The 11,814-nt window shown below is 45.9% G+C and overlaps 1 protein-coding gene across 5 annotated transcripts in view; it reads left to right on the forward strand.

Annotated features, from left to right (window-relative positions):
* PALD1 (phosphatase domain containing paladin 1) overlaps positions 1 to 11,814 on the forward strand; it is an 84,889-nt gene that overhangs the window by 15,301 nt on the left and 57,774 nt on the right. The gene's annotated exons all lie outside the window — the stretch shown is intronic.

Here is an 11,814-nt window from a genome sequence, read left to right on the forward strand (position 1 = left end):
TTCAATGATCCAGCAGATGCTGGCAGTTTGATCTTTGGTTCATCGGCCTTTTCTGAATCCAGCTTGAGCATCTGGAAGTTCTCCGTTCACATACTATTAAAGCCTAGCTTGGAGAATTTTAAACATTACTTTGCTAGCGTGTGAGATGAGTGCAATTGTGTGGTAGTTTGAACATTCTTTGGCATCACCTTTCTTTGGGATTGGAATGCAAACTGACCTTTTCCAGTCCTGTGGCCACCACTGAGTTCCAAATTTGCTGGCATATTGAGTGCCACACCTTCACAGCATCATCTTTCAGGATTTGAAACAGCTCAGCTGGAATCCCATCACCTCTACTAGCTTTGTTTGTAGTGATGCTTCCTAAGGCCCACTTGACTTCACATTTCAGGATGTCTGTCTGGCTCTGGGTGAGTGATCACACCATGGTGGTTATCTGGGTCATGAAGATCTTTTTTGTATAGTTCTTCTGTGCATTTTTGCTACCTTTTCTTGACATCTTCTGCTTCTGTTAGGTCCCTACTGTTTCTGTCCTTTACTGAGCCCATCTTTGCATGAAATGTTCCCTTGGTATCTCTAATTTTCTTGAAGAGATCTCTAGTCTTTCCCATTCTGTTGTTTTCCTCTATTTCTTTGCATTGATCGCTGAGGAAGGCTTTCTTATCTCTCCTTGCCATTCTTTGGAACTCTGCGTTTAGATGGGTATATCTTTCCTTTGCCTTTCGCTTCTCTTCTTTCCTCAGCTATTTATAAGGGCTCCTCAGACAACCATTTTGCCTTTCTTTTTTGGGGGGATGGTTTTGACCACCAGTTCCTGTACAGTGTTACGAATCTCCATCCATAGTTCTTCAGGCACTCTGTCTATCCTGTCTAATCCCTTGAATCTATTTGTCACTTCCACTGTATTTGTATTTGTCACTTCTACTGTAAAGGGTTTGATTTAGGTCATACATGAATGGTCTAGTGGTTTTCCCTACTTTCTTCAATTTAAGTCTGAATTTGGTAATAAGGATTTCATGATCTGAGCCACAGTCAGCTCCCAGTCTTGTTTTTGCTGACTGTATAGAGCTTCTCCATCTTTGGCTGCAAAGAATATAATCAGCCTGATTTTGGTATTGACTGTCTGGTGATGTCCATGTGTAGAGTCATCTCTTGTAGATGCCCCAGAAACGTTGGTAGAATGGCTGCATCAAGAGGGAGTGATATGGCCCATTTTATAGATGAGGAAACTGAGTCTCAGAAAGGTTGACTTGAACCTAGTCTCTTAACTCCCAGCCCACTGCTCTGTTGCTGAGCCATAATTCCACTTCCTTCTCCCTGTAGCCCTATTTCCAGGGACATCCATACTAAGCCTCTTGGGTTTGAGGCTTCTGGGCTCCCCATAGAAGCTCCCTGTGTTAGCATGGTGACTATGGAGTTGGCATTCATGTAGGTGATGGAACAGCAGGCCCCATTTGTTGAGTATTCACTCTGTGCTAGGCCCTGGGCTCAGCAGGTTGGATGGATTTATTTCTCAGTTAAACCTCACAGCATCCTGAGGAGGAGGATTTGTCATTTACCTTCTTGTGAGTTGGGCCTGGAGAGTTTTCCTGTGGAAGTAGAGAGCTTCCATGTGGCCAAAAGTGAAGAGGATCTGTAACTTTCTGAACCAGTGAGGCTGTGGGGAAACTGGCCCTCTTAACTGATCCTGGTTGCTGTATGGATTCCTACAACCTTGTGGAAAAGTAATATGGCAGGATCTACTCTAGTTTTTAAAATGCACGTGCCTTTTCATCAAAGGAGTCCAAATTTCAGTAGCCTATCCTAAAGAAGTAGAACTATCAGGCTATAAGATTTTGCTCCAGAGACCACACTGTCTCCTTTCACTTCTGTGTCCTCCTCGCGGCAGGACCCTGGCACGAGCTGCATCCTCTGCCTGACCTGCTTTTCACGTGGCCTGAACCTCCCTGTTCTTTGGATGCCAGTGACCATCATATCTCAAATATAGATGGTCCCCAACTTATGGTGGCTTGACTTAGGTTTTTATGACTTTCTAATGGCATGAAAGCAATGCATCCATGGAGAACTGTATTTGGAATTTTGAGTTCGGATTGTTTTCCTGGGCCAGCGATGTGCAGTGCACTCTTCTCGTGATGTTGAGCAGCGGCAGGTCCATCAGCCACACTCTCAGGAGGGTGAATAATCCATACATATGTTACCTGCATGTAACAGCTGTTCTGCATCCACACAACCCTTTTGCTTTTCACATTCAGTGCCCTATTGAATAAATTACACGAGGGATTTGGGATTCGACATTGTTATAAAATATATAGGCTTTGTGTTAGATGATTTTGTCCAACTGTGAAAGTGAAGTGAAAGTGAAGTCGCTCAGTCGTGTCCAACTGTTCTCGACCCCATGGACTTCAGCCCACCAGGCTCCTCTGCCCATGGGATTTTCCAGGCCAGAGTACTGGAGTGGGTTGCCATTGCCTTCTTCCAGCTGTAGGCTGATGTAAATGTTCTGAGTATATTTAAGGTAGGCTAGGCTAAGCTACAATGTGTAGTGGCTAGGTATGTTAAGTGCGTTTTTGATTTGTGATATTTTCAACTTTTGATGGGTTTATTGGGACATAATCCTGTTGTAAGTTGAAGCTCTCTATGTCTTTTCCTGTCTTATTTTCTAGCTGAGCATCTTAGCCTTTGGAGCCCTCATCATAGTGTACACAGCGTGTCATTAGTGTATTATTTGTTGATTTCCTCCCTCCCATCCTTTTTCTCTGTTGTGGGAATGTCTGTTCTCAGATGCCTATCTGGTTGACAGGGTCAATAGTTAGTAACTATCTGTTAAATGAGTAGTGATACAGTGAAATGGCACGTCACCATTAAACAGACAAAGTTGGAGATCTGTGTAATTAACTGTAGGGGTTTTTGTGTTGTGATGTTAAGGGAAAAAGTCTTGTTATAGAAGGATGCTTAAGTGCTGGGCTTAGAGGGGAAGGGGAAGGGCATAGACTTTTTCTTTATGTGTTCTTGTTTGACTTATGGCATTAATTACAAATTTCATGATGAAAAGCTTAGTCACCAACAACAAAATCACAAAAGAAAAAAATCATATTCAGTCAGAGGGAGCTTCAGGACTTGAACCCTGGTCCTTCTGACTCCCAGCCCATGTTCTTATGCACCATGCAACATGTCTATAACCTTTCCACATCTGGCTTCTCAGAATCACCTCACTGCCATTCTCAAGACAGAGTATGAGTTACTAGCTGTTTGTATTTTATTTTGTAAATTGAGATATAATTTTCAGACAGTAAATCAGGGTGTAGTTTGATGAATTGTTGCAGGTGTATCACTTGTGCAACCCATATCCAGATCAAGATGTAGAACATTATCAGTGGCCTGGAAGTTTCCTGGTATCCTTTCCCAGCCAGTTATTGGACCCTCCCATTCTATCAAGTGGCCATGCTTCCGAGTGTCTTTCAAGGACTAGTCTTGTTTGTTCTTGAACTTTTTGTGAATGGAATCAGACAGTATGAGGTATTTTTATCTGGCTTCTTCCAACTTCTTCCTTTCAACGTGAGCCCTGCGATTCATCAGTGATGCTGCAGCCTGTTCCTTTTCTCTGCTGTGTGGTATTCCATTGTGTGGATGTATCACTATATATATATATATATTTTTTTTTTTTTCCTGTAGCTGGACTTTTGCCTTGTTTCCAGTTTCAGAGGGTTCTGAGAAAAACTGCTGAACACTCTTGCCATCTCTTGATGGACACAAACACTCGCTTCTCTAGGATGTAGATTTAGGGGTGCTTGCTGGGTGATGGGGTAGAATCCTGGTTTTACAAGGAAGGCAATGAAGGAGGTTTCAGAAGATCCAGAAGGGAAAATGACTTGCTCAAGGTCACATGGTGACTCATGGGGGAAGTTTCAGTCTATCCACCCACCCTGCCAAGGCCTCTCACCCAGGGTCTTACCCACTTTCTACCCCTGGCCTGCTTCTTCCCAGCCTTGGTGGGTGTTGGTCAGACCCCAACTCATACAGGAAAGAGCCTGGCTGAGGCTGCCTCCTCTTAGCCCTTCCAGGCAGCCTTTTGTCTTTTTGTTTCGCTTCCTCCACTCAGGTCCCTGCTACCAACTTCCCGGCAGGTGGTGCCTTTAGTTTTTCACATACCTGTTCCAGCTCTCCATCCTGAGCTCGCCAAGGAATATGAACATTCACAAAAAATTTCCTTAATGGGTCTTAAATTTTTTATTGAGGTAAAATATACAGACCATAAAATGTACCCTTCTAACCGTTTCAAAGTGTACAATTCACACTGTTGTGTAACGCTCATCACCATCCAGAACTTCTTAGGCTCCAGAGCTTCTTAATTTTCCCAAACAGAAACTCTGTGCTTATTAAACACTAACTCCCCATCCCCTGCAGCTCCTTTCTGTTTTCTGTCTCAGCGAATTTGACTTCTCTAGGTACCTCATATAAGTTGAATCATAAAAGTGGAATCTTTTGTGTCTGGCTTTTTACACACTTAGCATGTCTTCAAGGTTCATCCAGGCTGGAGCATGTGTCAAAATTTCATTCCTTTTGGAGACCTTAATTGTTCTTTTGAGCACATTTTAAAGGCACCTTGGATCTTCAGGATTGAGTCAGGGGATCAACTTGACAGTGTGAGTGAGAAATAAATAACATTTATTCGCATCTACTAGGCGCCGGCCCTTCCCTTCTGTTGTCTCATGTAATCCTCACCACATCCTTATGGAATAGGTACTAATACTATCCTCAATTTACAGATAAGGGTATCAGGCTCAGGGAAGCTCAGTAACTTGGCCACGGTCACACAGCAGGTCGTTGGTTAGCTGGGATTGGATGCTGAGTCTGCCTGCCTGCACGGCCTGTGATCTGAGTCCCCACCAGCACCCCGGGCAGCGCCCAGCCCAGGCTTAGAGGCATTCCCTGAATCCTTCTCATCAGCTGATGGGAGCTGAGTATGGAGCCGACGGGTGCCAGCTGGCGCTGAGGAGGCAGTGGCAGCGGCCCCTTCTCCCTGGCCTGGGTCCCCCTTCCTGGGCCCTGGCTTCTGCTGAAAGTCCCTTTGTGAAGCAGCGTTCTTGGGCCAGACAGGGAGCCGCAGGGGTGGGTGTGGGCCTCAGTGTCCCCTGCACTTCATCCGGCACAAGCCTGGCCGGGCAGTCACCAGCAGGATGTCTCTCCTGGCAGATCTTGCTCTGGACAAATAGCTACCAGGAGCTCTGGGTTTGAGAGGATAGATAAACAGGAAGAGGGAGAAGCTTAGAAATATTTTTCTTCCCCTTCTGTGCCCTGGTGTTTGCTCCCCGCTCTTTCCTTGGCCACTGGAAATTTGAGGTGGTGGAACTCTTCACCTCTCAGAAACCACACTGAGGCTGGGGAGCAGAGGCTGGCAAGCTTTAGGTCTTAGAGTTTCAGGTTTTGTTTGGCCTCATGGGCTTGGCTAAGACTGGGTCTGGCCTGGGTTTGAATCTTGGCTCTGCTATGTCTTTGGCATGTGATCTAAGTTAAGTCACTCCACCTCACTGTAGGTCAGAATGGAGAGATAACAAACTGAATATGCATTGAACACGGGCTGTGGGTGCTCAAGTGGCGTGTACAAGAATTATCATCTCAATTAATCCTCATAGTCCTCACAATGGGGCAGGGGTTTGTCTTTATGTGCCAGCTGTTGAAGCGGAGAGGTCAAGTGTTTCTGTCAAGGTCACACAGGTGGGGGTGGTGGAGCTCACAGGAACCTAAGTGGCTATGTACATGAAAAGAAAGTGAAGTCGCTCAGTCGTGTCCGACCCTTTGCGACCCCGTGGACTGTAGCCTACCAGGCTCCTCCGTCCATGGGATTCTCCAGGCAAGACTACTGGAATGGGTTGCCATTTCCCCTGCTATTTTATCAGTCTGGCATCTGGTGCAGACCCGGGCACACTGGACTGTAGGTAGTATGAATACCTTTCCCTTCTCTTTTACAGAGAAATCAAGTTGAACTGGGTGTGATGGCATGGTGGAGTAAAGCCTGCTGAGTTCTAGACCCCAGACATCCCCCTTGCTAAGTTGATTCCCCTTAGGTTGCCTCCTCCATGCAGCCATCTTGGGTTGACACAGGGCATTGTCATGGCTCTCTCCTATTGCCTTGGCCTGGACCGCTCATCTCACCCCACAGAGCAATATTCTTACTCTCTGGCATGGTCCCCAAGACACTGGGGACGTAAATCAACCTTACCCTATCCTGTATTCTGGCCTCACAAGGCCAGAATGATATTACTTCCTAGGAGGCTCTGCACAGTGCCAAGCATCTCTCTCTCTATGCTGTTCCCTCTGTGCCGAATGACTTTCTTATCTGTTATATGTTGCTCATCATTCAAGGCCCAGCTCACCCAGCTCAGAAGTCTTCCCGGAGTTCCCAACTCTGAATTAGCGTCTCCCTCCTCTGTGCAGCTCAGAGCAATGGGAAAGGTCTCAGAGCCTCTCCTCTGTTGTCAGCCTCTCCGAGCCTCACTTTTCATCTGTAGGTTGGGGAGCAAAGGACAGAAGGAGAGGAGAAAGCCTTCATTCTCATGCCCTGGCCTGTGTAAAGGTGGCTGGGGTCAGTGAAGCTTGGCCGCCTCGGGGTTAACTCCCTGCCGAGCCAGGGGCGGAAGCGAGGAGGACTGAGTGTGACATGAAGTCACTTCCCCGCCTGGGGGTCTGCCGTGTGCCTGGCCTTCCGCAGTAAATCCTGTTTCCTCCTGGGCTTCTGTGTGCCCACCCACTCCTGGCTCCCATGACCCTGAAGGTCATCGGCAGGTGGGGCTCCCCATGGAATGTTTGGCCTGTCATTCATCCGGCGAGGTCACTTCCTGTCTGGATAAGCCGGCCACTTTTCCTGCCACAGCTTTCCATGTGGGGGTTTCACAGGAATCATGAGTGTGGGGCCCAAGGGAGGCTACCTGAGGTCAAGTTCAATGCCCAGCTGAAGCCTTTTATTCTGGGGGCGCTGAGGCCCGGGGAGTGCAGGGAACTTCCTGAGGTCAGGACTCTGGACCACACTGCAGTTGTAGGGCCTCTGTGGGTTCCCCTGGGGTCGCAGGCCTGCAGGGTAAAGGCAGGCCCAGCCGCCCTGGGCCTCCTTTTCTTCTTCTGCGGAACCTGGGGGAGCCTGTTGTCAGATCTGCCTCCAGAACTGATCTGGTCAGCCCCGGACATCCTTGACCTCGTTTAGCCCTGACTTCGCTGCAGAGACCCTGAGTCTCATAGAGGTTCAGGAACTGACCTGGGTCTCTGTCGGGAATGGTGCTGAGGGTCTAGCCGGGTCTTTCTGACTCTAAAATCCTGGTTTCTTCCATCTTCCAGGGAAGGTATTTATCTTTTCCTCAATGACAACTCAGAAACAACCTCATTCTTCTGACCTTTTCCTGTGGATCATGGTCTTCCTGGGCTGTAGAGTTGACACAGAACCCTGGTTCCTGACATCAGTGTAGTGTGCGTACTGTGAATGTTCTTTTATCTCCCCTCTTTTTTTTTTTTTTTTCCTGTAAATAGTCTATGTTCACATAGGAAAATCAGAGAAATAAAAGATATGCAGAAAGGTTAGGAAAATCATCTGTGGTCTCACTTCCCAGTGATAACCACAGTTGACCATTCATGTTTGGAGATTTGTTCTTCCAGACATTTTTCTTTGTGTATTGTGAGTGTGTGTGCTGTGTACAGGATCCCTCTCTCCTTTTCAATGGGACAAAGCTCTAAATTGCTGTTTAGTGTCTTCCCCCGCCCCCCAAACTAAACATACAGTAGATATTTTCCTATCAGTAAATAAGGGGCTCCTTCTTTCTTTTGAAACTCTTAAGCTGGAGTTTAACAACACATCACAGATGGAAAGCTTGATGGTCATATGAATTGAGCACAGACTTCAGAGCTTTACCAGGTCAAAGAACATAATTCCTGCAACACCCTGGCCCCATACCCCATCGCCACCCCCTCTTTCCTGCTCCAGACGTGACTTCCAGCACCATGCACCAGTTTGGCTTGATTTTGAGTTTTAGATAAATGGAATCATATAGTGTTTGCTTAGTTTGGCTTCTTTGGCTCCACAGTCTGTTAGCGACGGTCATCTGAGGTTCCATCTGTTTGAATGATGATGTGATGACGTCTGTGGTATGTTCAACTTCGACCGCTGTTGATGTGAGAGATGTTTCCAGTCTTTGACTAATGTAAACAAAGCTGTACTGAACACCTTTGTGGCCATATCTTTGAGTATTTCCTGTGACTCAATTGAAAAATTGCTGAAGAGTTGTACATTTTTAAGCTACTTTAGCATTATTGCCAGTTTGTCCTCCAGGGAGCCATGCCAGTTTACACCTTGCCCCGTCCTTAGGAGGGCGCCCATCCCTGGCACCCTTGCAGAGACCAGGTGTTTTCACCCTGCTGAACCTGTGAGGCCATGAAAGTCAACATGTGGTAGCCACTCCCAGTTTTAAAATTACAGCTTAGGGTGAATATCTTTTCTCACATATATCAGTCATTTGTATTTCTTCTTTGTTGTCTCTCTCTCTCTCTTTTTTTTTTGTATGCTTTACTTTTAAGATATACTTGTCTCATTTAAAAAAATCCCTCTTTATAAAATGATAATAATGAAAACATGTTGAAAATATTTTTATCCAATTTGTCAGCTGTCATATAACTCTGTGGTTTTTCTGTGTTAGGTGAAACCTGACCATTTTTTAAAAAATTTATTTTTAATTGGAGGATAATTGCTTTACAGCGTTGTGTAGTTTCTGCTTTGCAGCAGTGTAAATCAGCCGTGAGTATACATTTATAATCCCCCCCCGAGCCCCCCTCCCCACCCCCAAATCCCACCCCCGTGGCTCATCACAGAGCACCAAGCTGAGCTCCCCGGGTCACACAGCCACCCCCCACTAGTTACCTGTTTTACGCTTGGTAATGTATCCCTCAAGTCGTCCCAGTCCCACCCTCTCCTCTGCTGTGTCCACAAGCCCCTTCTCTATGTCTCCGTTTCTATTCCTCCCCTGCATATAGGTTCATCAGTACCATTTTTCTAAATTCCATATATATGCATTAACATATGATATTTGCTTTTCTCTTTCTGACTTACTTCACTCTGTATAACAGGCTCTAGGTTTGTCCACCTCAGTTCAACTGACTCAAATTTGTTAAAAAGCTGACTATTTTATAATGTAGTCTGTTCTATCAATATTTAACGATATTTATCCCCTAGCATTTTGCATAGGAAGTTCTTTGCTGCCCCAGGATTATATAAATATTTACTTATGTTCTCTTTTTTCACTTCTCTGGTTCCCGTTGCAGTGTGTCACTGTTTATCCTTCTCTGCTTACCTTGGGAGCGTGATGTTAGGTGACGGACAGCTGAGTGGTTAAGAGCATGCATGAGCTTGGAGGCTTTTGGCCACCCGTGTTCCCCTGAGCAGATTACGCAGTCTCCCTGTGCCTCAGTGTCTGTACCTACAAAAAATGGGATGCTAGGCCACAATAACCAGTGGGTTATGGTGGGGGTGAAGCCATGGCTATTTGCAAACTTTTTAGTCTCAATACTACTTCCTTTATACTCTTTATACCCTTTTTATACTTTTATACATCTTTTATACCCTTTTTATACTCTTAAAAATTGAAGCCTCAAAGAACTCTTGTTTATGTGGGTGATATATTTATAAATTGATATTGGCCATGTTAGGAATTAAAACAGTATATTTAAAGACATATTTATACGTTCATTTCAAAATAACAATAGCAAACCCATTATATGTTACACATAAATAATTTTTTTTTTTTCTGAAAAATAGCTATGTTTTAAATACAGTGGGATAAGTGGCATTGTTTGGCCAATCTATAAATCTCTTTAATGTCTGATTGATCAGAAGACAGCTGGATTCTGATATCTGTTCCTGCATTTGGTCTGTCATGATATGTTGATCAGTTGAAGTATAGGAGGAAAATCTAGTTTCACACAGGTAAGTCATTGGAAAAGGCAGGAGTATTTTGTTAGCCTGAGGATATTTTCCTTTGATGCTACATAAAAGTAATAATTTCTTAAAGGGAATATAGAATCTGAAAACACATTGATGAACTTTTCATATTTTGTTACATTAAAATTCACTGGACTCTCTGGTATTGTGAATGGCTCTTTGACCAGGTGTGGTTTGGTAACATATATCAGTGATTGGGAAAATACTGGTTCATTGAGTTTGGATCTTCCAAATGTGGGACAGTTCATTTCATCATATCCCACAATTGCATGTGTTAGCATCATCAATCATATCATTACAATATCTTTTTGTTTTAGGAAGCTTTCAGATTCACAGTGACTGATTCAGGTTTTCCAGAATTCTAATTTTTCCTTAAATGTTCAAACTTATCACTGGCAACAAATGCTGTCAGTTATTTTCCTTGAAGGGATAGGCTCACTTTGTTCGTTCTGGAGAAAATGTCTACCAGATACCCAGTTCTGAATACATTTTTTTGTCTGTCAGCCATTCTTTTGCGTAAAAGGGATGCTCCATGACAAAGGGGCTGCTTCAGCCGACAGTGCAGACCAGTTCATGAGGGTTTACCTTGCAGACAGCTGTCGTGTGCTGGTAACCAGCCCACGTGCTTCTTCCCAGGCCATTACCCGCATTGTTGAAAAGACATGTACTTCACTGCTCTATCAAGGACATCCTTAAGCGACCACGCTGGTGTATTTTGTCATCACAACTGACAACCAGCCCAGTCTGGGCCACTGCTGAGCCTCCTGCTGAGCATCTAGCACTTTCACCCACTGTGGCCTTTGCTCCTCATGGTGAGACAGGCAATGATGTCTTAGTACCTGAGAACACTTTGACCTTGCGCTTCATTCATTGGAGCGGAAGAACTCTTCCTGGTCAGGGTCTTCCCTGCTCAGGAAAGTGAGGCAGACGCACAGGGAGGTGAGGGAGAAGGCTAGGAGGCCCCCGGTCCTGGCTCTTTCTTCCACTGTCTCTGTGACCGGGCAGGTCTCTGGACCTCAGCTGGCTCTTCTGTAAAATGAGAGGGACAGACTGGAGTCTCAGAGGTGGGTGTGACTCTAACTTAAGATACATGTTGGTGCTTAAGGGGAATTTAGACCCTGTCCCGTGTCTGCATGTGTGTATGTGCTGGATGTTGGGGGATGAGACCCAGGGTTGGGGGTGGGCTGGTGTGAGCCCCTGCCCTGGGCCCAGGCTGAAAATCTGAAAGCCCCCTCTCTCCCTTCCTCCCCAGCTCTCCCCTGGCCCCACAGTAGGGGAATCCTGGAGCATGGTGACTTCCTCTGTGTTTGTTCTGCGGCTGAGACAGATGTTTCCTGCAGCTGGCCACTCAGCCTCCTGCCCTATTTTTAGCTCCATTGTTACCCGCCCCAGGCATCTGGCTGCCAGGGGTCTGTGAGAGGCTGTGGCCCTGGAAGGGGCACTCTTCCCTGGGTCCAGCTTGTTCTCTGCCTGCTGCCAGGTCCCTGGGTTAAGCTTCCCAGAGTCTTTTGGGAAAGTGAGGCTGACTTCAGGGGAAATGGGAGCGTGATGGGTGGAGAGTGCAGTGGAAACAGCCCAGGCTGCGAAACCAGAGGCCTGGCTCTGTTATGTCATGTAGTGAACTCTCTGAGCCTCAGTTTTTCCATCTGTTAAATGGCACAAAAGCTTGTGTGTCTGCCTTTCTTATAGGGTTGTTCCGAAGCTGAAATGATAGTAGATGTGCAGTTTGTTTAGCACAGTGACATTCGGAACCTACAACTATTGTGGATTCTACCCTGGGTGGGGGGGTTGGGGCGGGCGGCGCGGAGGAACATCAGATCCAGAGTGGGGAGATGAGGCTT

Source organism: Muntiacus reevesi, chromosome 2 (assembly GCF_963930625.1).
Source record: "Muntiacus reevesi chromosome 2, mMunRee1.1, whole genome shotgun sequence".
Classification (NCBI taxonomy): domain Eukaryota; kingdom Metazoa; phylum Chordata; class Mammalia; order Artiodactyla; family Cervidae; genus Muntiacus; species Muntiacus reevesi.